General features: G+C 42.5%; 1 long non-coding RNA gene across 9 annotated transcripts in view; it reads left to right on the forward strand.

The window, feature by feature from the left end:
- Positions 1–26,509, forward strand: part of LOC122555422 (uncharacterized) — a 331,724-nt gene that overhangs the window by 47,819 nt on the left and 257,396 nt on the right. For 8 of the 9 annotated variants that reach the window (XR_015758781.1, XR_006313264.2, XR_006313266.2 and 5 more), the window contains one exon: positions 16,301–16,356. The exons of the other annotated variant lie outside the window; for it this stretch is intronic. This is a non-coding gene — a long non-coding RNA (uncharacterized LOC122555422). The remainder of the gene's footprint in view (positions 1–16,300; positions 16,357–26,509) is intronic. 9 annotated transcript variants of the gene reach the window in all.

Raw genomic sequence — 26,509 nt, forward strand, 5'->3', positions numbered from 1 at the left:
ATTTGATCAGGAATAGGAGTTTAATGGAGACTCTGTGCTAGAGGACTTGGAATATATTTGATGGAAAGTAAGGATACGATTCAGGAATTTTAAACGACGAATGAAAGAGAATAGGAATTTGCTTCAATATGTAATCAGTTCAATCTTTTAGTTACGGTGTACTCAGCCCTGTTGCACAGACACACACCTGCACCCCGCACAACACAAGCATCTAACTATTCTAATCATATTTTCCAGAACTAGGCCCATAGCCTTGTATATCTTGGCATCACAAATGCACTTGTTTAGATTAGATTCCTTACAGTGTGGAAACAGGCCCTTTGGCCTAACAAGTCCACACCAACCCTCCGAAGAGTAACCCACCCAGGCCCATTTCCCTCTGACTAATGCACCTAACACTATGGGCAATTTAGCATGGCCAATTCACCTGACTTGTATATCTTTGGACTGTGGGAGGAAACCGAAGCACCTGGAGGAAACCCAAGCAGACACGGGGAGAATGTGCAAACTCCACACAGACAGTCGCCCAAGGCTGGAATTGAACCCAGGACCCTGGTGTTGTGAGGCAGCAGTGCTAACCACTGAACCACCCTGAATACTTCTGAAATGTTATGGAATTCTTCAATGTTACGCCCACCATCATTATAGGCAATGTGTTCTAGATTGCCATCACGCACTAGGTGAAACTTTTGTTCCTCTCATCCCCTTAACACATCCTGCCCTTACCTGAATTCTGTGCCCCTGGTCATTTATCCTCCATCATGAGGCTGCAAAACAGTCAGTTCTGCAATACTTAGTCCTGCTATGCAAACGCGTGACACACACACACACGCACAGTCAGTGCTGGGACACTCAGTCCTGCTGCACACCAAAGTGAGCTGCAAGGAGCTCTTGTATTAGTGGGAAGGCATAGGGAAAATTCCTAAATGGTTGCCAGAAGTTAGACTTGTGGTTGAAAGCAACCCACAATTTAACCCAACCCTGAGTAACAGGTCTGTAGTGGGACAGTACACCTGGGAATTCAGGCATCAAAGTCACACAAGAATGAGGAGATTTGTTGGAATCACACCAGGATGAGGGATTTTAGTTAAATTGGGCAACTGTGATGATGCATATTAATTATACCATGATCAATGCTGCCACCATTCCTCCCTCCCACGCTAGTCTAAGGGACTGTTCAGTCATCTGTGGGGGAGGATGGAAGGACTAAGTCTTATCAAAAGTGTCTTTTGACTTTGATAACAAGATGTAGGTAGTTCCATCGCAGCAACTATATACAAGTCCCATAAATTCTGAAACATACTCACGATTATTGAGTGAACAGAAATGGAAAGAGCCAGGTTAGACTTGCAGTTCTCTGACTCAAGAAGAAACGTATATTCCATCAGGTTAAAATAAAAACATAGAATCCCTAAAGTGTGGAAGCAGGCTATTCAGCCCATACTGACCCTCCGAAAAGCATCCCAGCCAGACCCAACCCCCCTACAACCTCATATTTCCAATGGCAAATCCACCTACGCTACACATCATTGGACACAATGGGGCAATTTAGCATGGGCAATCCACCTAATCTACACATCTTTCAACTGTGGGAGGAAACTGGAGCAAACCCACGCAGACACAGGGAGAATGTGCAAACTGCACACAGACAGTCACCTGTGGCTGGAATTGAACCTGGATCCCTGACACGGTAAGGCAGCAGATGAAACCACTGAGCCACCATGTTGCCCATGACATAGATTAACCTTAGCTTCAAAGCTGCTCAAAATAATAATGAAATTAGAGTAAATAAAGCACAACGGAAGGATATGTGTTGGCGATACGTTGTTCAGATTAAAGACAATTGTCTGATTCTTTTGCGATTTGAGGAATGTGAGGTATTTCCAATGTGAGGAAACAATTTTTTGTTGTTGTGATGTGAGATGTGCTGCTGAAGGAATGGTGGGAATAGATTTAGTAAAGAGATCTGGAGATACTCTTGAAAGGGAAGCATAGCCAGACTATGTGGAAATAACACTCCAGAGAGCTAATTGGACAGGTTTTACAATGAGCTGGCACTAGTCTGATGGGCTGAGTGGCCTCATTCTGTATTGTATGAACACAGAGAAGCCAAATTATTCCCTCCATGTCTTGTCACATTGGGGACTTCCTTATTTGATGATATAGGTGTAAGTCTAACCTGGCTCTTTCCATTGGTGTTCACTATCAGAGAGGAAAACCATTTAACTTCAGAACGGTTGGATGGAGATGTATATTCCTCCCTCCCAGTTCTGAGTAAGTAAAACCATTCCCACCACTCAACAAAAGTCAACTTATTATCCAAATCCCCAGATTAGTTTTTAATCATCAAGCTCTTCTTACCAACTGTAAGGAAGATTAATGTTCAGAGCAGAGAGTTGATGGAGCCTTAGTACTAAGTATTGAGAGGTGTATTCAGAGCCCAGCCTAAATCAGGTAGAGCAGTGGAATCAGAAACTTATAGCCTTACCCTAGCAAGTTGTAAAATTCAATTCTACAAATAAGGTAATTTGTGGGACAGTCGCAAGAAAAGTCAGCCTTGAAAAATTCCAGATCATTATGAATGTGCAACTAATTCATTAATATCTTTGCAGAAAGAGTCCTGCTGTCTCCAATTTGATGTGAAACTCTATCAATGGGGCTGATGTGTAGAATTGCACAAATGTCTTCAGCACTAAAATGACCCATTGATCACAATTGGTCCACACTGTATGCTCAATCTGAAAAGTCATCTCACTCTTTCAAATGCGTATCCTTTTCTTCCCTCTTCCTCATTTGTCTATCTAATTTGTAACAATATTCGTGCAGATCATGTCCATCATTCCACATTCTCACCAGTCACTGGACTCATTGGTGCTGGTCTTATATTGATCGCCCTTTTAGTATTGGACACTCCCGTCTAGCAGAAACATCGCCCTTATCAAACCCTTCCATAATTTTAAAGACCTCTATTATATCAGTTCTTTGGTATCTTCTTTTCTAGAGATAGAACATAGAACATAGAACAGTACAGCACAGAATAGGCCCTTCAGCCCATGATGTTGTGCCGATCATTGATCCTCATGTATGCACCCTCAAATTTCTGTGACCACATACATGTCCAGCAGTCTCTTAAATGTCCCCAATGACCCTGCCTCCACAACTGCTGCTGGCAACGCATTCCATGCTCTCACAACTCTCTGTGTAAAGAACCCACCTCTGACATCCCCACTATAGTTTCCTCCAACCAGCTTAAAACTATGACCCCTCGTGTTAGTCATTTCTGCCCTGGGAAATAGTCTCTGGCTATCGACTCTATCTATGCCTCTCATTATCTTGATAACCTCAATTAGGTCCCCTCTCCTCCTCCTTTTCTCCAATGAAAAAAGTCCCAGCTCAGTCAACCTCTCTTCATAAGATAAGCCCTCCAGTCCAGGCAGCATCCTGGTAAGCCTCCTCTGAACCCTCTCCAAAGCATCCACATCTTTCTTATAATAGGGCGACCAGAACTGGACACAGTATTCCAAGTGCGGTCTAAGATCAGAGCTCCTTTATATTTAATCCTTCCTGATAATTATAACCTCTTAGTTTCAGTAATCATTTAGCAAATATTGTTCATTCTCTCATGCTTCTGTTTCTTTTTTTTTAACAAAGCTGAGACCAGAAATGATGCAATGTGATTGATCTATATGGATGCATGAGGCATCATTGTATGAGTTCAGAATGGATGGACCATTGGGTCTTCTCTCCTCTGAGGTTTCTACACTCTGAAGTAAGTCCACCACCAAAGCAAAGTGACAGCTGCATGTACTATATGTAAGGACCTTCCTAACCCACAAGCTGCACCATCCAGAAGGACAAGGGCAGCAGATGCAAGGAACCACCCACAAGCTCCCCTCCAAGCCACGCACCATCCCAACTTGGAAATCTATCGGCGGTCTTTTATTATATAACTGGGTCAAATCCCAAGACTCCTAATTTTAATAACGCTGTGAAAATATCTGCTCCACAAAGACGATAGCATTTTCAGAAAGTGGCACATTGCCAACTTCTCAAATGTGCTTAGAAATGGGCAATAAATGCCTGTCAAATAAATAGCCTTCAATCTTACTTTTGACTTGTTCAATGGAGTCCTTCGCCTCTGGTTGTTTCAGGGGACAGAGTGTTCCATTGCTCTTTGTTTGAGAAAATGGTTCCTGACATGGCCCTCAATCGCCACGCCTACTTCTGAAGTTGTACTGGAGCCTCTACTTCCCATGCTACAGAATCCGATACATATTTTGCGAATCTCGAGAGGATAAATGCTGAAAGACTGTTTCTTTTGGCTGGCTAGTTGAGAACTAATGAGTTTAGGATAAAACAAAGAGAAATTCCTTTGATTTAAAGTAAGACCATAAGATGGAGAAGCATTCAATCCAGGTCATGGCTGATCTGAAAGCTCTCAACTACACCTTCCTGCCTCTTCCCCCAAAACTCTTGTTTCACTTATTGATTTGTGCTGTGAATCTTCAGAATTCTCTGCTGCAAAATGTTTGGTTGTTGAGTAAATTCAAGACAAAGGTTGATATGTTTTTGGACACTCCAGCAATCAGCAAACCTGGGAATAAGGCAGGAAGATGTTGTGTTGAAAGATCAGTAATGGACTAACTAAATGATGGAACAGGGTCTGAATGGTCTCCTTCTGTCCCTATGTTTCCTATGATGGCAGCATGCCCTGTTTCACTCCACTTCATTAAAAGTACTAAATAAAAACCGAAAGAACTGCAGATGCTTTAAATGAGAAAAAAAACCAGAAGTTGCTGGTAGAGCTTGGCAGGTTTGGCAGCGTCTGTAAAGAGAAATCAAAGTTAACATTTCGGGTCCAGTGACCCTTCCTCAGTTTTAACCTGCCAGGCTTTTCCCACAACTTCTGTTTCTCATTAAAGCACTGTGAGACATCCTGAAATATTAAACAGTGCTGTATAAATGTAAGCCTTATTTTTATTGGAGAAGAACTGAAAAACATATCTTGATAGTTTTGCAACCTTCAATGAGTCAGTGACCGCCTTTACAACTTTCAGTGTGCTTACTACATCATTCACCAAAATGAACTATCATTTCTGTTTGACATTTTCTCTATCTTTCCCTTGCCTGTTAACAACTGAAGTCATCTTTGTGCCCTGACTTGAACTGGCATCACCCTAACACTAAAGCTGCAATCAAAGAGTTTAGTTTCTACCCTTGTGCCTGAATACTTATCTCCCCAGCAACTCTAGGCTCCATGTGAAAGCCAAGGTTGTGAAAACGTGAATACTTCTCCTATCTCAGAAGAGTTTTGTAACACTTCTGTATAAAATGCAAGACGACCTTGCATTTTTGTAGTACTGTTCAACTCGCAGACAGTCCCAAATCACTTTACAATTAACCAAGTATTTTGAAGTGTGGTCAATGTTGTATAGTACGACCTATGATAACCAACCAATTTACACACAGCAAAGTCTCATAAACAGTAATGAGGTGGTGATCGGATGTTGATTGAAGGATAAATAATAGCCAGGACACTAAATCAAACTTATCTTCTTCTCTTTGAATAGTGTGATGGGTTTTTTTTAAGATGAAGCTGAGAGGCTAGGTAATACCTTTTCCCAACAATGCAGCAGTGAAGTGTCAGATGTGATTATTTGTTCAAGTGGGACTTGACGCTCCCCCATCACCTAGAGATTAAGAGGTGAAAGTGTTATCTTGGGGTCATTTCTGATTATTTGCAACAGATTGTCCTTTAGTCATTCTCCACCACAACCATGCTCTCTTTCTCTTTCCATTCACATCACAGCCTTGTTCACCTTTCTCAATTTTACGGATAGTGCAATAGCCTATGTTTCTCTCACTTTCTAAACAGAAATGCCTCATTTATCATCCCGACTTACCCATGACCCAAATATTATTCAACCTGCTTGCTTCATCAAGAAATGGCTGAATCTTTAGAGTAGAAATGAGTCCACGTCGCCAAAGCAACAGCTAGGAACATTGCTCTGTTGTTTAAAAAGGGAGGAAGGATTAGACCAAGCAATTACAGGCCATTGCCCTAGCCTCAATGGTAGGAAAATAATTACGTAACATTTTGAAGGGCTGTATAAACTACCATTTTGAAAGTCAAGTCTTAGTCAAAGACACGGCAGCAAGAAGATTGTGTCGAATATGATTGAACCTTTTGGGGAGGGAACAAATCAGAAGATTGATGAGAGGAGCACATTTATATGGGGGACCTGGATTTTAGCAACGGTTTTGACAAGGTCCCACATGGGAGATTTATTGGAAAAGAAATGGTGGAGGAACTGAATAGGTACTTTGTGTCAGTCTTCACAGTGAAAAATAAAAGACAATGGAATCCAAGGAAGAGTGGAAAGTTGGCTCAGGGAGATCAAACAAAGAGTTAAGATCAATGAGTGCATCAGTTTGTATCCTATAGGGTTTTGTAGTCCTTATTACCTTAAGTATATGCTTGAGTGCCATAACCTGTGAGGGCTGAAAACAGAGTCAGCTGGATAGCTCTTCTTTAGCTTGCACAGATATGATGGGCTAAAAGACCAATATTTGCACTGTGAATTTATACATAGTTCTATAAGCAATTTGCACGTACACAGAACCTTCATTATAGTAAAACATCCCATAGTGTTTCATTGGAGCATTAAGAGACTAAATTTGACATTGAATCACATATTAGATGTTATGTTGTTGGAGGCAGTTCAGAGAAGATTCACTAGTATAATCGCCAGTATGAAGGGATTGTCGTATAAGCCAAGATTTAACAGGTTGGGACTCTACTTATTGGAGTTTGAAAGAATAAGAGGTGATCTCATTGAAATATATAGTATTCTTAAGGGGCTTGACTGGGTAAATACCAAGACAGTGTTTCCCCTCATGGGACAATCTTGAGCCAGAGGATTTAGTTTCACAATAAGAGCTACACCAAGTTAAGACTGAGATGAGGAGGAATTTCTTCTGAAGGTTGAGTATCTTTGGAATTTCTTGCCACAGAGACCTTGTGTATATTTAAGGCTGAAATAGATTGATCAGTCAGGGAATCAGTGGTGATGGGGAAAGGAGAGAAAAGTGGATGTGAGGAATTTTGTATCAGCCATGATCCTTTTGAGGGGCCAAACAGCCTGCTCTTTTTTTAGTAAATGGTTAAAAGCCTAGTCCAAGAGTAAGGTTTGAAAGATGTTCTTAAAAAGAGAAGAGAGAGACCCCTTCAGGGTCACCAGACTGAAACGTTAACTCGGATTTCTCTTCACAGATGCTGTCAAAGTTGCTGAAAAAACTCAGCAGGTCCTGATTTTGTTATATTAACCATTTTCCAGTCCGCAGGGATCCTTCCTGACTGCAGTGTTCCTGAAGGATCACCATTAATGCCTCTACAATCTTTTCAGGTATCTCCTCCAGAACTCTGATAGTCCATCTGGTCGGGGTGATTTATCCACCTTCAGACCTTTCAGCTTTCCCTGCACCTCCTTAGTGACAACGACCACACTTGCCTCTGCCCTCTGACTCTGGGTTCTGCTATGCTACTGTGTCTTTCACTGTGAAAACAGACACAAAATACCTATTCAGTTCTTCCACCATTTCTTTGTTTCCCATTACTACTTCTCTGGCCTCATTTTTCATTAGTACAATGTTCAATCTTGCCTCTCTTTTGTATCTAAAAAACTCTTACAATCTTTTATATTAGCCTACTTACCCACATTTCATTTTCTTCCCCATATTGCTTTTTTTTAAAAATGAAAGTTATCATCTGGCTTTTAAAGGCTTCCCACTAATGTTTACCATATTATATGCTTTTATGCTGATCCTGACTTCCCTTGGTAGCTATGGTTGCCTTATCCTCACCTTAATATGTTTCTTCTTCCTTGGGATGATTTTCTGCTGTGCATCTGAACTACCCCCAGAAACCCCTGCCATTGCTGCTTCACCATCTTCCCTGCTCAGCTCCCCTTCCAATCAACTCTGGCCAGCTCCTTCCTCATGTCTTTGTAGTTACCTTTACCCAATTGTAATATTGTTTCATCTGATTCCAGGTGCTCCCTCTCAAACTGCAGGGTGAATTCTATCATATTATGGTCACAGATCCCTAGGGGTTCCTTCACCCGAAGCTCCCTGATCAAGTCTGCCTCATTACACATCACCAAATCCAGAATTTCCTGTTCCTTGGTGGGCTCTATCACAAGGTACTCCAAACCATCTCATAGACATTCCATAAATTCCTTTTCTCGAGATCTGCTACCAATCTGATTTCCCCAGTACCTCTGCATATTGAAGTCCTCCAATGATTATTGTAATAGTGATTTTCTTACACACCTTTTCTATCTCCTAATTTATTTTCTTGCCCAAATCCCGACTATTGCTTGGATGCCTGTACGTAACTCCCACCAAGGTCTTTTTACCACCCCCATTATGTTCCTCAATTTGACCCACACAGATTCTATGCCTTCTGACTTCATATCACTTCTCACTATTGATTTCATTTCTTACTAACAAAACCACCATGCCCCCTCTGTCCATTTGACAGGGCTTGTATCCTTAGATATTTATTTCCTAGCCCTGATCCCCTTGCTGTCTAATATCTACAACATCCCACCTGCCAATTTCAAGTTGTATTACAAACTAATTTACCTTGTTTCACGCACTGTGTGCATTTAACCATAACACCCTCAGTCCTGCATTGACTGCTGTCCTTCTCAGGTAAGAACAATGACTGCAGATACTGGAAACCAGATTCTGGAGTAGAGTGGTGCTGGAAAAGCACAGCAGTTCAGGCACCATCCGAGGAGCAGGAAAATCAACGTTTCGGGCAAAAGCCCTTCATCTGGAATACAGACAGAGTGCCTGAAGGGTGGAGAGATAAATGAGAGGAGGGTGGTGCTTTTCCAGCACCACTCTACTCCAGAACCTGCTGTCTTTCTCAGTTGTTCCCTTATCTGCTGTGCTGCAGTTAGATTCATGATTCTTTCCTTTTTTTTAGTTCTGCTGCTTGTTCTGGAAACTTTAATAACCTCTGCTGAGTCCTCACTCTCTTTAATTTTTCCCATAAATTTCCATGCACAACTGAATCCATTTCCCCTCCCACCAATTTAGCTTAAAGCCCTAGCCACAGCCCTAGTTGTGTGATTCACAAGGACTCTGGTTCCAGCAGGTTTCAGGTGGAGACTGTCCCAGTAGAACAGCTCCCTCCTGCCCCAGCATTAGTGGCAATGTCCCATCAACTCAAACTCATTTCTCCCACAACAATTTAAAAGCAAAATACTGTGGATGCTGGAAATCTGAAACAAACTCAGAATGGGATGGCAGCATTTATAGTGAGAGAAAGACAAAAGTAACGTTGCAAGTTCTGATATGATTCTGAAGAGTCATATCAGACTCAAAACATTGTGCTTTTCTCTCTCCACAGGTGCTGCCCAGAGTGCAGAGGACCTCCAGGATTTTTTTCCTTTAATTTACCTTCCTATGGACCGAGCAAGTGTTGCTTTTCACTGTCCCTCAATACACCTGATGGCCTTTGACAGCCTACCTGCAACACCCTCTTCATTCTTCAACACACCCTCACCAGCCATGCAATCCATTCACATTCCTCCCCTTCCAAACCTCAGCCTCAAACTCCTCCAGGCTAGATCTTACTGACGGCTGCACAGAGCTCGGCACTGACCTCAAATTGTATCCCTGGTCCTGAATGGGCTGCCTTCAGAGGATGACGAGGTGTTGCTTATACTGCTGAAGGGTATTCTCAGAGACCCAACATGGTTTATCATACAAATGAGCTGCAACAACATGATTTGGAGATGCCGGTGTTGGAATGGGCGTACAAGGTTGAACATCACACAACAATCACAATAGTCCAACACTGATACAACATTTGATGGTGCCAAAAACAAAGCCCAGAATAAGCATTATGGTTTATTTCATAGCACTGTTCCCCACCTCTGCTGCCCCAGTCATTCTGGTCTGCATTCCTAGTTATGGAATGAACAATCCTTGCCCAGTTCTCTAGAATGGGCTGTTTGATGGGCTTAATGGTCTACTTCTGCTCTTACATCTTATGGCCTATCGGTGATAGATGGACTTTTATACAGTAAAAGACACAAGGGTTATGGGGAACAAGACAGGAAAGTGAAGTCGAGGGTTATCAGATCAACCATGACCTCCTAAATAGTGCAGCAGACCCCACAGGCTAGTTCTCCTCCCTCTTATGATCTGATAGAGCGAGGGAAACAGATTCAGGATTGACTTTCAAAACAAGGAATTTGATCAATACTTAACAGGGGTGAGAATTGCAGGGCTGTTGAGAGAGAGAGAAAAAAATACACAGGGGGATTAATTAGACAGCTCTTTCAATAGACCCTAATACAGAACCTATTGTCTGAATGGCCTGAGAATGAAAACAGGCACAAATAGAAATCAGAATCTGACTATGCATGAGCAGGATTTGTTTCAGAATGACATGGAGGTGCCTGTGTTGGACTGGGGTGGACAAGGTCAGAAGTCAGACGAAACCAGGTTATAGTCGAATAGGTTTACTTGGAGTCACAAGCTTTTGGAGCACTGCCTCTTCATCGGGTGAAGGGAGAGAAGCACACAGGCATTGAATTTATAGCTGGAGAGATCAATGGGCAGAGGTCAAAAGATCATACAAACGGTGGGAGAGGAGTATGGACAGGTCAAATTATAGTTCTCTGCAGGTGATCAAGAGAGTGTCAGGCAGTGTGAATAAAGTGTCAGCAGCTGAATAACAAAGCAAGGGGATGACCTATAATCTAAATAAATGAGACAGAGAGATAATTATATAAAAGAAAGAGGTGGTGCTGGAGACAAACCAAATGACTGGAATAAATGGCAGTGAGATTGCATCTGAGCTAGCTCAAGTCAACTTGAAAAAAAGGCCAATTTTCAAACAGGAAAAAGATAGAGGGAAACAGGAGCAACTTAGTCAGTTTTGCTATAACATGCTAGTTTGGCTCTTGTGCAACCCCATGTTAAGACAATCATGTAATAGCAGCACCACTTAAACTAATGGGGCTGGAATCATGTTATAACCAATATACACTTTAAAAGTTTGCTCTTTAGAAACAGTGTCCCCTATTCTGCAATCGTGTTATAGCAAATTAGTGTAAACAAAATGCACGTTATAGCAGAATGAGCTATGTTGCAGATGTTGGAATCTGTACCAAAAACAGAAAATGCTGGAGATCACAGCAGGTCAGACACCATCCATGGAGAGACATCTCTTTGAAGTCAATCGATAACTTTGCTCGGATTCACTGCAACATTCCATGTCAACTTGTAGTACAAAGCTCTTTATCAATATTCCTGATGAAGGGCTTATGCTCGAAACATCGACTCTCCTGCTCCTGGGATACTGCCTGACTTGTCGTGCTTTTCCAGCACCACTCTCTGGGCTCTGATCTCCAGCATCTGCAGTCCTCACTTTCTCCTTGTAGTACAAAGCTGTTGTGGGTTATGGCTATGAGATAGCCACAAGGTCAGTCCTCTGGAAAGAAAAGTGTGATTTGATTGGAGCAAAATAAAAAGGAGGGGCTGTTTTGAATTCTTTAGGTATAAATTCACAGAATCCCTACAGTGTGAAAACAGGCCATTTGGCCCAACAAATCCATACCAGCTAGCCTAAAAGCATCCCACTCAGACTTACCCACCTACCCTATGTTGCCCATGGCTACCCATCTCTGGATGCTGTCATCAATTTAGCATGGCCCATCCACCTAACCTGCTTTAGACTATGGGAGGAAACCAAAGCACCTAGAGGTGAAAGTGCAAACTCCACAAAGACAACACCAGAGGCTGAAATCGAACTCGGGTCCTTGAAGCTATGAAGCAGTAACGCTACCCAGCTCTACCCGGCTCTACTTATCGGCGTGGCACTAGTCTGCGCTCCCGGCCACTCGCTTGCCATAAAGCTCCAAAAACAAAAGAAAAACCCCTCTTTCAGGGCAGTCTCGCAGTTGTCCACTTTTTGAGTCATTCTCTGAATTCCCTACAAACGCTGCTTCTCTGCACACCGCCTGGCTTCATTGTTTGCAGCTCCGCGGTGGAAAGAATGGTGCTGATAGAGGGCTGTAAGGTGTACAAAACAAACAGCAGAGCAATGTTAGAGCTGACAATCTCTTGGTAAGACTTTCGACCCTTCTAGGATTACAAAGACACAAACCTCTTTCTGAATGGCTGCTGACAGCCTTGGGTTCTAAATCCATTGCCTTGTTTACAGAACAAGCGAGCTAGAGACAGCTGTAATTTGTCTTTGATTCCTTAAAGCCCACCAGGTGTTAGTCTGTACATAAAGCGGGAAACAATTCGTGTCTGATGTGAATAAACACTGGGAGCAGCGTGTAGCTGAGTGAGTTATTGTTCACTAATTGCGGATAGTTTGTTTTAAGCAGTTTCCCCACTGAGGGGGCAGTGAATGGAGGCTCTTTCTTGATTTACTGAGGTCTGTAAACACTTAGAGCCGAGAGCTTATTCCCCTTCAATTCAAGTACTTTCCTCAGGCGTTAAGGGGCTCTTGTATCGTGGTTGTAGTGTCCCTATCCCTGAACTGAGAGGCCCGGGTTCTAGACCCGTCTGCTCTAGAGGTGAATAATAACGTCGCAGTTTCAAAAAAAAAGGTTGAGTTTAAAAAGAAATCGTCTTCAAGTGCTTTTCTAAGGTGGTGGAGTCTCTACCCCTGCACCAAGAGGCCTGAGTTCAAGTTTCACCTGCTCCAGAGGTGTGTGATAACATCTCTGAACATGTTGATTAAGAAATTGGGTTAAATAAGCATAAAACCTCTTCAGTTCAAGTACTTTTCCAGGCCTGAAGGGATATGATGGCACAGTGGTAGTGACCCTGCCACATTGAGCTAGGAAGGCCTGGATTCAAAACCCAAGAGCTGTGTCATCAACATTTGACCAGGTTTTTTTAAAAATTATCTATTTCTCTTCAACTCTAGCATTTCTGGGTCTCCTGTGGTGCAATGGTAGTGTTCCTGCCTCTGAGCTTGGAGACTTGGGTTCCAGTCCTATCTGCTGCAGAGGTGTGTAATAACATCTCTGAACAGGTTGATTAAGAAAATGCCCTTGCCTCTGCATCATCCAGTTTTCTCTATGGCTAACCTTTGACCATGCTAACCATCACTGGGATATAGGAGAAAGTGAGGAATCTTTGACCATGCTGACCATCACTGGGATATAGGAGAAAGTGAGAATTGCAGATGCTGAGATCAGAGTCAAAAAGTGTGGTGCTGGAAAAGCACAGCCGGTCAGGCAGCATCTGAGGAGCAGGAGGGTCACCGTTTCCAGCATGGACTCTTAATCAGAAATGAGGGGGTGGCCCAAGAGGGCTGAGAGATAAATGGGAGGTGGGTGGGGCTGAGGGGAAGTCAGCTGGGTATGTAATAGGTAGATGATGGTGGGGGAGTAGTGATGGTGATAGGATGGAGCGGATATGTGGGAAGGAAGATGGACAGGTAGAACAGTTCAAGAGGGTGGTGCCAAGTTGGAAGATTGGATCTGGGATAGGCGGGTAAACAGAAATGAGGAAACTGGTGAAATCCACGTTAATCCCATGTGATTGAAGGGTCCCAAGGCAGAAGATGAGGTGTTTTTCCTCCAGGCATCAGGTGGCTAGAGTTTGGTGGTGGAGGAGGTCTAGAACTTGAATGCCTCTCCAATGCCACTCAATGCCTGGAGGAAGAATGCCTCATCTTTGTCTTTGGACATGCCAACCACATGGGATCAATGTCAATTTCACCAGTTTCCTCATTTCCCCTACCACCACCTTATCCCAGATCCAACCTTCCAACTCTGCACCGCCCTCTTGAACTATTTTACCTGTTCGAATTCCTTCCTACCTATCCGCTCCATCCTCCTGTCCGACCTATCACCATCACCTCCCACCTGTATCTACCTATCGCATTCCCAGTTATCTTCCCCACCCCCCCTCCCATTTATCTCTCAGCCCCCTTGGGCCTCCCCCTCATTCCTGATGAAGAGCTCATGCTCGAAACGTTGACTGTCCTGTTCCTCGGATGCTGCCTGACCGGCTGTGCTTTTCCAGCATCGCTAGGATTTGTTTTGCTACAACCACCTATCAGTTCCTCAACTTAAATAGTCTGTCATTCCTGCATAAAAAGACAGATTTTGCATTTATATAGCAGCTTTCAAGACTTCAAAACAACACTGAATACCTCATAGAACAGTATAGAACAGTACATGCCCTTTGGCCCTTGATGTTGTGCCACCCTTTTATCCTACTCCAAGATCAAAATAACTTACATACCCTTCATCAATGGCAGATTCAAAGTATTGTAATGTAGGATGCATGACAGCCAAATACTATACAACGGGCATCCACAGAAAGCTGTATTAACCAGATAATATCTTTGTAATCACATTAGCTGTACAATTAACACTGGCTCAGGATGGGACCTCTGTGCTTTTCCAAAATTTCATTTTTGAATCTTTTACCTTCTCTTGAGAGGGTTTCAGTTTAACATCTCACCAAAAGGACAATACTCTGACAGTAAGGCTTGGTACTACACTGGGAGTGCTAATCTTGATTATGACTTAATATCGTCATGTCGTGAATCTTTTGTCTCCAAGGAAAGGCCAGGATCGGAAGTAGGACTAACGAGTTTGTTTCACCATTCAATGAGATCACGGCTGATCCGATAGTCCTCAGGTCTACTTTCCTCAGGCTTTTCCCTATAACCCTTGATTTCTTTACTGATTAAACATCTGTACATCTCTCCTTTGAATATACTGAAGAACCCAACCTTTTTCATTTAACCTATTTTTCTATTCAACCTGTTCAGAGATGTTATTACACACCACTGGAGCAGGTGAAACTTGAACTCAGGCCTCTTGGTCTAGGGGAGGGACACTACCAGAAGACCCATTATGGCTCTGCAGTAAAGAATTCCACAAGTTCACTCTGGGAGAAGAAATTCCTCCTTGAATCTGTCCTGAACCCTTATTCTGACATTACGCCCTGCGCTCTTAGAATGCCTAACAATGGGAAACCACCTCTTTACAGCTACCTTGTTCAAGGCCCCAGAGAGTGCCATTCACTAGGTCTTAGATTTCATCTTAGAACATAGAACATAGAAAAAGTATAGCACAGAACAGGCCCTTTGGCCCATGATGTTGTGCCGAGGTTTAATCCTAATGTAAAATATAATAACTTAACTTGTGCAGTCCTCAACTTACTGCTATCGATGTGCATGTCCAGCAGTTGCTTAAATGTCCCCAATGACTCTGCTTCCACCACCACAGTTGGCAACGCATTCCATGCATTCACAACTCTCTGCGTAAAGAACCTACCTCTGACATCTCCTTTATACCTTCCTTTAATATCTTAAAACTATGATTCCTCATACCAGTCAATCCTGAATTGGGGAAAAGTCTCTGGCTATTGACTCTATCTATTCCACTCATTATCTTGTTTACCTCAATCAGGTCTCCTCTCTTCCTCCTTCTCTCCAGAGAGAAAAGTCCGAGCTTATTCAACCCTCCAGTCCAGGCAGCATCCTGGTAAACCTTCTTTGTACCCCTCCTAAACCTCTGTGTCTTTCCTACAATAGGGCGACCAGAACTGGACAAAATATTCCAAGTGTGGTCTCTCCAGGCACTTGTAGAGCTGCATCAAAACCTCACGGCTCTTAAACTTGTATCTTACTATCCTTGTGAAAATACTCAGAAATCTTCTTCTGTTAGTGTTACACTGGGAGAGGTCATGGCCGAGTACTAATATGACTAGACTGTTAGTGCAAAAATCTAAGCCATGTTCTGGGGAGTCTGGGTACAATTTCTGCCACCACAGGTGGTGGTATTTGAATTCACTCAATATTCTGGAAGTCTAGTTTTGACAACGAAGCCATTGTTGGGGGAAAGAACTCACCTGGTTCACTATAATATTCTTTAGGGGAGGAAATTTGCTGGGTTCTTACCTGATCTAGTCTATGTGTGACTCTCAGTCCACGGTATGGCTCTTAGCCAGTGACACCTACATCTTGTGAGTGAATTTTGAAGAAAAAAATGATGTTTTTCTTGGTTTTGACTTTTCACCCTTTGCACCTTGCTCACCTCTTAGCCACAAATCCTCGAGCAGCTGCTTCTGGCCCCTTTGAGGTTGCTACACAATCTAAAGTGAGTTGTGATTGAAATTGAGAGTGACACTTGAATGTTCTGAAAATAAAACCCCTCAGAAGTTGCATGAGTCACTTCTGCAGTTGTTATTCGGAGAGCAAAACCATGAAGGATCATTTAAATATTTTCTGTTGCAGGAACACATTGACCAAGATGGGGAAGGTATCACATGGTGAAAAGAAGGATTAATTGAGTAAGTACATTTGCCTATGTTATTGCCAGCTGTATATGACAGTGGTCTCTCCTCATTTACGGCGTTGAATGTACTAGAAAGCTTTTGGTTTCAGAGATGTTTGATGGACCAGCACCTCAAAAATAGGGAGTGTTAGAAAGTTCTGGATATATCCCTCATTTTCCCTCACCCACTCTCAAACTGCTGACTCATGCCCTCTGGTGCCTTATCCAAGTAATTGTCTTTGATGTATGAGGCAGATGCTGAGTCACAGGATCATAGAACTGCACAGTGTAGGAGAATCTTTGCTGAAAATGTGTTGCTGGAAAAGCGCAGCAGGTCAGGCAGCATCCAGGGAACAGGAGAATCGACGTTTCGGGCATAAGCCATCTTTGGCCCATCAACCCTGCTCCAGCCAAGTGGAACAGAAATCAAATGATTCCCAATCCTCATTCCTTGGAATTTTCTTTCCTCCGATACATATCCAATTCCATAAAACCATAAGCTATAGGAGCAGAATTAGGCAGTTCAGCCCATTTAGTCTGCTCCCCCATTCGATCATGGTTGATCTGTCTCTTCTGTCTTCTCCCTGTAAACTTTGATCCCCCTTACTAATCAAGAACTGATCTGTTTGAGTTAAATACACTCAGTTACTTCCCTTTGAAAGGTTATTCTTGAATTTATTTCCACCAGCTGTTTAGGCATCACATTCTAGATCCTAACCACTGGAACAGTTGATTTTCCTAACAGGCTAGTATGGGAACCATGGCTGTTTTTTTTCAATTCTCTACTCTAGTGTGACTAAGACCCACAGTAGAGTCCCAATCCACTAACCTGTTAGAGATTAGCTAATTGAGCCCAGGCTGGTGCTTCTGAGATGGTTTGATTTGGGACGTGGGCATAACTGGCAGGACCAGTATTTGTTACCCATCCCAGAATGCCTTTGAATCACGTGGGGTTTGCTTGGTTATTTTGAGAAAGCGGAAAGGAGTCAACCACATTGCTGTGGGGCTGGAGTCACATACACGATAAGGATGGTAGATGTTCTTCCCTGTTGGAAGACAATGAACCAGATGGGATGATAGTCTTTTGAACTGGTTCTCAATTCAAGGTTTACGGTGGTTGTCGCAGGATTTGAACCTGTATCCCCAGAAGTCTGGATCTTTAGTCTAGCAAGATCACCACCAAGCCACTATTTCCCCACAAACCACCTTGTCACTATTTCCCTGATCTGAAGATTGAATTATTGATCAAGCCTAACCCAACTACTCTTTGTATTTTCCTCACCTTATCACTTCGCCGATTTAAACCATTTGCATCTACTATTAAGATAAAAGGAATTCTTATTCATAAGAACACAGGAAATAGAAACGAGTAGACCAACCAGCTTACCCACCTTCCCCCATCAAATCCTGATCTAACTCGATTATTCAATTAGATTTTTAAACATTTGTTTACTGGATATGGGTGTCGTTGGCTAGACCAATGTTTATTTTGATTCCTAATTGGTCAGAGGACAGTTAAGAGGCAACTATAGTGTTATTAGTCTGGTATTATGTAGTCCAGACTAGATAAGGATGGCAGATTTCCTTCCCTGAAGGGCATTGTTGAACCAGATGGGTTTTTATGAACAATCATCAGTAATTACATAGCCACCATTAAGCTGGCTTTGTCTCAATTCCTGATTTTGTTTGATTGAATTCAAATTTTTTCAGCTGCCGTGGTAGGACTTGACCCTTGTCTCCAGAATATTAACCTTGGGTTCTGGGTCACTGTTACCAGCACTAGATTATGCTATCGTTTCATCAAGATAATTTTTCTGTTCACTCTTGGGACATGTCATTGGTTGATCTTTTACCTCTCTGCCTTTTTCCTGCACCGGTCTCCTTACCTGAGAAAGGATGTACTGGCACTAGAGGGGGTGCAGGGGAAGTTCACTGGGTTGATTCCGGAGTTGAGGAGGTTGGTGTATGAGGAGAGACTGAGTAGACTGGGATTATATTCATTAGAATTCAGAAGAATGAGGGGGTATCTTGTAGAAACACTTAAAATTATGAAGGGAATAGATAAGATAGAGGTAGAGAGAATGTCTCCACTGGCGGGTGAAACTAGGATAAGAGGGCGTAGCCTCAAAATTAGGGGGAACAGAACCGAATTGAGGGTTGTGAATTTATGGAATTCCCTGCCCAGTGAAGTAGTTGAAGTTTCCTTAGTTAGTGTTTTTAAAGCTAAGATAAATACTTCTTTGAACAGTAAAGGAATTAAGGGTTATGGTGAGAGGGCGGGTAAGTGGAGCTGAGGCCATAAAAGATCAGCCATGATCTGACTGAATAGCAGAGCAGGCTGGAGGGGACAGGTGGCCTACTTCTGCTCCTAGTTCTTATGTTTGTATGTTCTTATATCCTTTGATACCCTTCCTTTCTGATAATTTGTTGATCTCGGTCAATGATTGAACCTCCATGGCCCTATCTTGTCTCATTGCCAAACCCCTCAGAATACCTGCTGTTTTTTCAGATGTCAGCTGTAGCTCTGCTGCCAGGGCTATCACTTCTGAAGTTTGACGATCGTGGGATTTCAGTCCCACAACATTTAGGCTGATATTCCGCTCCAACTAAAAACAGAAAGTGCTGGCAGGACACAAGAGGTCTGGCAACTCCTGTGGAGACAGAAACAGTTCACATTTCGAGTCCAATATGAAACATTTCATACTCCGCAAATGTTGCCAGAGCTGTGGAGTTTTGCCCACACTTTGTGTTTTTATTTCAAATCTCCAGCAGCTGGAGAACTTTGTTTTTCTTCCACTGCAACTATTTGGCTTTACTAATGTGACCAGATCCATCTCGAGCACCTAGGGCAGGGAAGGCTGAGGCGTATCTGACTGAACTGTGCAAAGTTAAGATGGGCACAGATAGGAGAGATAGGGAAAAACTTTTCTTAACATTCGTGGGTTCAATAACCAGGGAGCATACTGTTCAGGCAAACAGTAGAAGGTTTAGAGATGATTTGAGGAAAAAGATTTTCACCCAGAGAGTGGAACTTGGTGCCTAAAAGGATAATAGAGGCAGGAATCCTCAAGACATTTCAGAAATTTTTAGATTAACAAGCTGAAACACCATGGTGTTTCTCACTATTGCAAAGAAGTCTGTAACTCTATGACTCGCTGTAATTGTGACCCAACTGATAATGCCGTCAAAAGGTCGATGAAACAATGGCTGGAATGGATCAAGGTGAGGTTGTGCTTGGAAAACTCCCACCAATGGCCAGGTGAACTCGATTCTGGTATTCAGTAACAGGCAGGTGGTGCCATTCTACATGGGCACCCATGAGGCACAATCCATGCAGTTATAACAGGACCCAAGGAATTTTGGGACCCTTTGTGGGTGGCACGGTGGCACAGTGGTTAGCACTGCAGCCTCACAGCGCCAGAGACCCGGATTCAATTCCCGCCTCAGGCGACTGACTGTGTGGAGTTTGCACATTCTCCCCGTGTTTGCATGGGTTTCCTCCGGGTGCTCCGGTTTCCTCCCACAGTCCAAAGATGTGCAGGTCAGGTGAATTGGCCATGCTAAATTGCCTGTAGTGTTAGGATAAGGGTAAATGTAGGGGTATGGGTGGGTTGCGCTTCGGCGGGGCGGTGTGGACTTGTTGGGCCAAAGGGCCTGTTTCCACACTGTAAATAATCTAATCTAATCTAATCTAATCTTGTGCTTATCTCGCCTTACCTCAGACCTGCTTCCTTCCCACTACATTTTCTCATTATTAATGGGCGGCACGGTGGCAGAGTGGTTAGCACTGCTGCCTCACAGCGCCAGAGACCTGGGTTCAATTCCCGCCTCAGGCAACTGTGTGTGTGGAGTTTGCACATTCTCCCCGTGTCTGTGTGGGTTTCCTCCGGGTGCTCCGGTTTCCTCCCACAGTCCAAAAATGTGCAGGTTAGGTGAATTGGCCGTGCTAAATTGCCTGTAGTGTTAGGTGTAGGGGTAAATATAGGGGAATTGCTCTTTGGAGGGTCGGTGTGGACTTGTTGGGCCGAAGGGCCTGTTTTCACACTGTAAGTAATCTAATTAATTGCTAATTTATACCCTGTTAATTTTCGCACACAGTTTATTTCTGATAAGCACATTACAGATTCCCTGACCGGGGTGACCTATTTCCTTTCCTTTTCTCCTCTGATAATATTTGCATAACGCTGGCTGAGCTGTTGCTTCCATTCCAACAGCTTCATTGACCCTTCTGTTCCTCTCCAATCTCAGACTTGATTGGGGAACCCACTCGATTCAGGCTTAGAGAGAGATATTAATGTTAGGAGTAGGCTTTGTTCAAACTGTCAGCAGGAATGTCCAAATTGCAAAGACTTGTACAGCAGCCAGATTCATTATTTGCTCACTGATTCAATCTAATCGAGACAATAAAAATGGGTATGTTTTACACAAAGGTAATGAGATTCTCAAATCTTGCAGGTGCCTGTGTGTATGTGATATGTATCATTTTTGAATACTTTCACAGGGTGCAGGGAAGGGACTACAAACTGAGGCAGAGTGTGTATTTGACATTAGGCCTATTCTCACTGAGTGATATTAACAACTAGAAGAAATAACACAATCAAATGTTACAATCACGCAAAGATGGGGGGAGAAGCAGTAGAGGTTCCATTACACACTAATGGTTGTAATTCTATCCCTGACCAACAATAAGGAAATATTTAGAGGAACACTTATCGGGAAATTACAGAGGGATTCAAGCAATAAAACAGTGATACTGGCGGGGCTTACATTGCCATTGTGGTAGAGCAAAGAGCGGAGGGTGAGGGTGAAAGGTTTTCAACTGTGGTCATGTGAATCAGCTTATTCCCAGTCCAAATGAGAAAACGATATTGTTGGAACTGGTTCTGGGGAATAAGGTCAGTCAAATAGATCATGCCACCAGAGGAATGTTTAGGGAACACTGATCGTTGTGTACCGTAAGAATTAGATTAGTTGGGAAGTGAGACCAAGGAGCAGTCCAGGGCAGAAATACTTGAATGGGAGAGGGTGAATTTCAGTGGCATGAGAACAGATCTGTCCTGGGAGGATTGGAATCAGAGGTGGGATGGCAAAACTGTCACAGAACAGTGGGCTGCTGTCAAAGAAGCAATAGTTCAGGTACAGTCCAGGTATGCTCTCACAAGGGAGAAAAATAGGGCAAACACATTTAGCATTCCCAGAATGATGAAATGGTTAAAGGGTAAGATAAAGAAGACGTATGACAATAGTGATATGGCTGTTAATAATACAATTGAGAACTAGGTCAAATATACAAAGTATAAAGGGGACGTTTAAAAGAAAACAAAAGAGGCAAAAAGACAGTGTGAGGAGAGACCGAAATAAAATAACTGAGAGACCGAATAAACTGAAATAAAAGGAAATCTAAGAGTCTTTTTTATCTTCATATAAATTGTAAATGGTGTGGTTCATTAGAGACCAAAAGGGTTTCTGTGCCCGAAAGCAGCAAGAATGACTGGGGTATCAAATGCATATTTTGCACATGTCTTTGCTAAGGAAGAATATAGTAACTAAGTCATAGTGAAGGAGGAACAACACTGAGAAACTTAGCAAGTCTGGCAGCATCTGTGGAGAGAGGAAAAAATCGAGTCAATTTTTCAAAACTCATAAGATTTTTTGTCAGAATTGCTTAAGCGAAGGAAGACTTAGATGAGACACTATTTGAAAAAAATGCATTAGAGAAATTAACTACTGAAAGATGATAATTTTCCAGGACTATTTGGAATAGGTCCAAGGATACTGAGGGTTGTAAGTGAGAAAATGGGGAGAGCTCTGGCCATGTTCTTCCAATCCTCAAATATAGAAATGGTGGCAGATGACTGGAGAAATACAGATGTTACATCATCGTTTAAAGCAGTGTATAAGAATTAATTGAGTAACTACTAGTTGGTTGGTTTAATCTCGGTGGTTAGAAATGGTTTAATGGGACAAAATGAACCATCACTTGGAAAAGTGTGCATCAGTTTGGAACCTGGCACAGATTTGTGTTGAATGAGTTTTGATAAAGCAAAAAAGAGACTCAATGTGGGTAATGCAGTTAATTATGGTGGACCTGGACTTCCAAAGGTGCTTGCTAAATGCTGCACAATTGACTTGTCAGCAAAGTCAAAGTTGTGGAAAAAATTAGATAGTGATGTGGATAGAAAGCTGGTTGAGTGACAGGAGGTCAGAGGTGAACAGTTGTTTTACGAACTGGAAAGAGGTATACAGTGGTATTTGGTGCTGAGACCACAGCTTGATATGTTAATGACTTAGACATGGGTGTGCAGGATGCACTTTCAAACTTTGCTGATGACACAAAACTCTCAAGTATTCTGGACTGCGAGGAGGACAGAGATAGATGGAATGAGTGCACTTGTGGCAAAAAGAAATATAACATAGATCAGTGAGAAGTGACACATTGAATATCCTCATTCTTCCTTTCACAATATAATACAAAAGGCACAGTTTTATCAAGGAAGGCTTTGGGTATGTGTGTATGAATTGTTGGAGGTAGCAAGGCAAGTTCAGAAAGAGGTGAATATGTCACTGGGTTTTATGATAGAGGGAGAATACAAAGCTGAGAAAGTTATAATGATCCTTCATTAAGCATTGGTTTTGGTTCTATCATTACAATGGAAGGACTTGATGCAATGCAATTTCAAACAATAGGAATTAATAAGGAGGGTTTGACCACTGGGATTCCATACAGTGGAAACAAATTGATGCACTTGATTTCTGATTTGCAAGAGATTGCCTTTGTTCAATACTGGTCAATACAATGGGAGTGAATGAGAAGGATTTTAATTCATTTTGATTCTGTACAATTGGAGTGAATGGGAACGCATTTAATCTAATGGGATTCCATCGAGTAAGATTGACTAGAAGGGAGTTAGATTCTATGCAGATAGGGTAACTAGCAGTTACTGAGGTATAGTGAAAAGTGTTGATTCAAGTGCTTTCCAGGCAGATCATACTATATAAGCACATGAAGGTAACACAACAGAGTGTAGGATACAGTGTTACAGCTGCCAAGAAGAGGGTAGAGAGATCAACATTAACATTAAAGAGGTCCATTCAAAAGTCTGATAACAGCAGGGAAGAAGCTTTTCTTGAATCTGTTTGTGCGTGTATACAAATGTTTGGGTATAATGTTCGCTGATTTGATGTTGAATGTTCAAAGAGACCTGAAAAAATCTCATGATCCCTGATTTTGAACTGAAGAATATGCAGTAGGAGAAGTCTGGAGACCTGACTGTGAAATCAAGCATGTTATAAGCTGTTTAGCAATATTCCAATATGTTTAATACCTGCATTCATTTCAGACATTGTATTAATTTTGACCTGCGTCACACATAAGAATGGGGCAGTTTAGAAGCTTGAAGGTTAAACTTTAAAATTACAAATATTATGATCAATAACAACAGAGGCTTAGGTAGCACCTTTTAATAAAATGGCTTATGATGCTTCTTAGGACCATTATAAAACAAAGTATAACATTGAACCTCATAAGGAGGCATTACACAAAGCCTTTGCCAAGGAATAGAGGACAGCCAGGTCAAAAGGCAGAGTTTAAAGGAGGGACTTTCAGAGCTTAGGGCCAAGGTAGCTGAAGGCACAGCCATCAATGGGAGATCAACTAAAATCAGGGAAGCTCAAATGATCAGAATACGAAGAGTAGACATTTCAGAGAGATGTGAGGGGCTGGAGGAGATCATAAGGCTTGGGAGGACCAAGTGGGGAGGCAATAGCCTAATGGTATCATCGCTAGACTAACAATCCAGAAACTCGCCCATGTTCTAGTGACCCAGGTTTAAGTTCCGCCATGGCAGTTGGTGGAGTTTGAATTAAAGAAGAATCTGGAAGCAAGGGTCTAATGATGACCATGAATTCATTATCGATTGTCAGGAAAAAACCCTCTGGCTCCCTAATGCCCTTTAATGAAGGAAACTGCCATCCTTACCTGGTCTGGCCTACATGTGATTCCAGATCCACAGCAATGTGGTTGACTCTTAGCTGCCCCTCTGGGTAATTAGGGATGGGCATATCTGTGAGTATTAAAAAGTCAACAGAGGGCTTTGAAGACAAAGATGAGGATTTTAAAATCGAGCCATTTCTTGACTGGGAGCCAGTGTAAGTCAACCAGTCCCAGGTAGACATGGTTGTGAAGAAGGCATTTGGCAAGCTTGTCTTCATTGGCCAGTGCAATGGGTGTAGGAGTTGGGACATTATTTTGAAGCAGAACATTGGTTCAGCTATTTTTCGAAGACTGTGTACAATTCTGGTTGCCTTTCTAAAGGAAGGATGTAGTTAAACTTGAGAGGGTGTAGAAAAGATTTACAAGGATGTTGCTGGGATTGGAGAGCGTGAGTTAAAGAGAAAGGCTGAATAGGCTGTGGCTATTTTCCTTGGAACGTTGGAGGCTGAGGGGTGACCTTATAGAAGTTTATAAAATCATGAGGGGCATGCATATGATGAACAGTTAAGATCTTTTTCCTCGGGTGGGGGTGTCCAAAACTAGAGGACATAGGTTTCAGGTGAGGGGAGAAAGATTTTTTTAAAAGACCTGAGGAGTAACTTTTTCATGTGGAGGGTAGTGTGTATATAGAATGAGCTGCTAGAAGTAGTGGTGGAGGCTGGTACAATTACACCATTTAAAAGGCATCGGGATGGGTATATGAATAGGATGGATTGAGAGGGATATGGACCAAATTCTGGCCATTTGGATTCGATCATATTGGGATATCTGCTTGGTACAGATGAGTAAAATTGAGGGATTTGTTTCTGTGCTGTGGAACTGTATAGCTCTTTGACTCTGTATGTTTGTGGCATTTATTATTCAGAAAAGTACACTCCAGTCTTCAAAGAGTTTTTGAGGAGCTCTGGAACTAATGTGTAACGGGTGCATGTTTAGCTTCTAGAGTGTGTTGGTCTCAACTGGGGCAGTGCTGTGAATGGTTTTAATGTACCTGAGAGGGAGGATATCAGTTACATTCTTCAGCTACTCCCACCAGCAGGTCAAACTCTTGAGTGGTGATAGGCTGCCACAGCTGGAAGTAACCCTGTTTGGTTAAAGAAGCCTCTGACATTCACCATCTGGGCTTGGGCATAATAAGCAGTCACTGGGTAATATGGACCAGCGCCATTAAGTAGCCAGCATTCACAGAATAGAATCAGACCCAGCAGCAGTTAACAGCTTGAGGGAAAGAGAGAGAGGAAAACAAAACTGTTCTTGCACTGCCTTCGGGTGTCTGTATTCAGCTGTTTAGTGTCAATGGCATAAATATATTGACTGCCGTAGAACTCTCAGACTGAGGAGTAGGCCATTCAGCCCTTTCAGCCTGCATCACATTTGGTAAGATAACAGAAGATCATGGCTGCTCTGACTGTAGTCTCAGCTCCACTTTTCAGTCCGCCCTCACACCCCCATCGACCAGACTCCGTCATCTATCAAAACTCTGTTTAACTCAGAATTTAATTATCTAGCTTCTGCTGCATTCTATGAAAGAGAATTCTGTAGGGGTAATGACCCTCTGAGGGGAAAGAGAAATCATCTCTGCCTTAAGATATTTTTCTCTTTGTCCTTTACTTCTATTTTCCTCCTCAAGGGAAACATGTTCTCAGTATCCACCTTATCAAGCACCAGCAAGAATTTGTGTTTCAATGAGATCATCTCTCATTCTTCTAAACTCCAGTGGGTCTAGGCCTAACTTTTCTTCATCAGATAGGTCCTTCATCCCAGGAATGGGACAAGTGAACCTTGTCTGAACTGCTTTAAACACAATTGTAATTTTTTCAATTAACAAGACCAAAACAATATGTAGTACTCCAAATGTGGTCCCACTGAGGTCCTGTACAGCTGCTGTAAGGTTTTCATTCCCCTTATAATATACACCAAATTTCATTTGCCTTCCTAATCACTTGCTGCATCTGCATACTAGCCTTTTGTGAATCTAAGTCATGGCAATCCTATACCTATCTGTGTCAATAGATTCTGCAGTCCCCCTCCAGACTGCTGTGCTATTCTACCTGTCAAAATGGAGAGTATTACATTTTTCCATATTAAAGTTACTCTCCCAATGTTTTTCCCACTCATTTAACCCAATTATATTCCTTTTATTCCTTTGCAGTCTCTCTTATATTCTGACAACTTA

This window comes from Chiloscyllium plagiosum, unplaced genomic scaffold (assembly GCF_037043375.1).
Source record: "Chiloscyllium plagiosum isolate Xiang-an unplaced genomic scaffold, Cpla_swu_hap1 HiC_scaffold_12, whole genome shotgun sequence".
NCBI classification, from domain to species: domain Eukaryota; kingdom Metazoa; phylum Chordata; class Chondrichthyes; order Orectolobiformes; family Hemiscylliidae; genus Chiloscyllium; species Chiloscyllium plagiosum.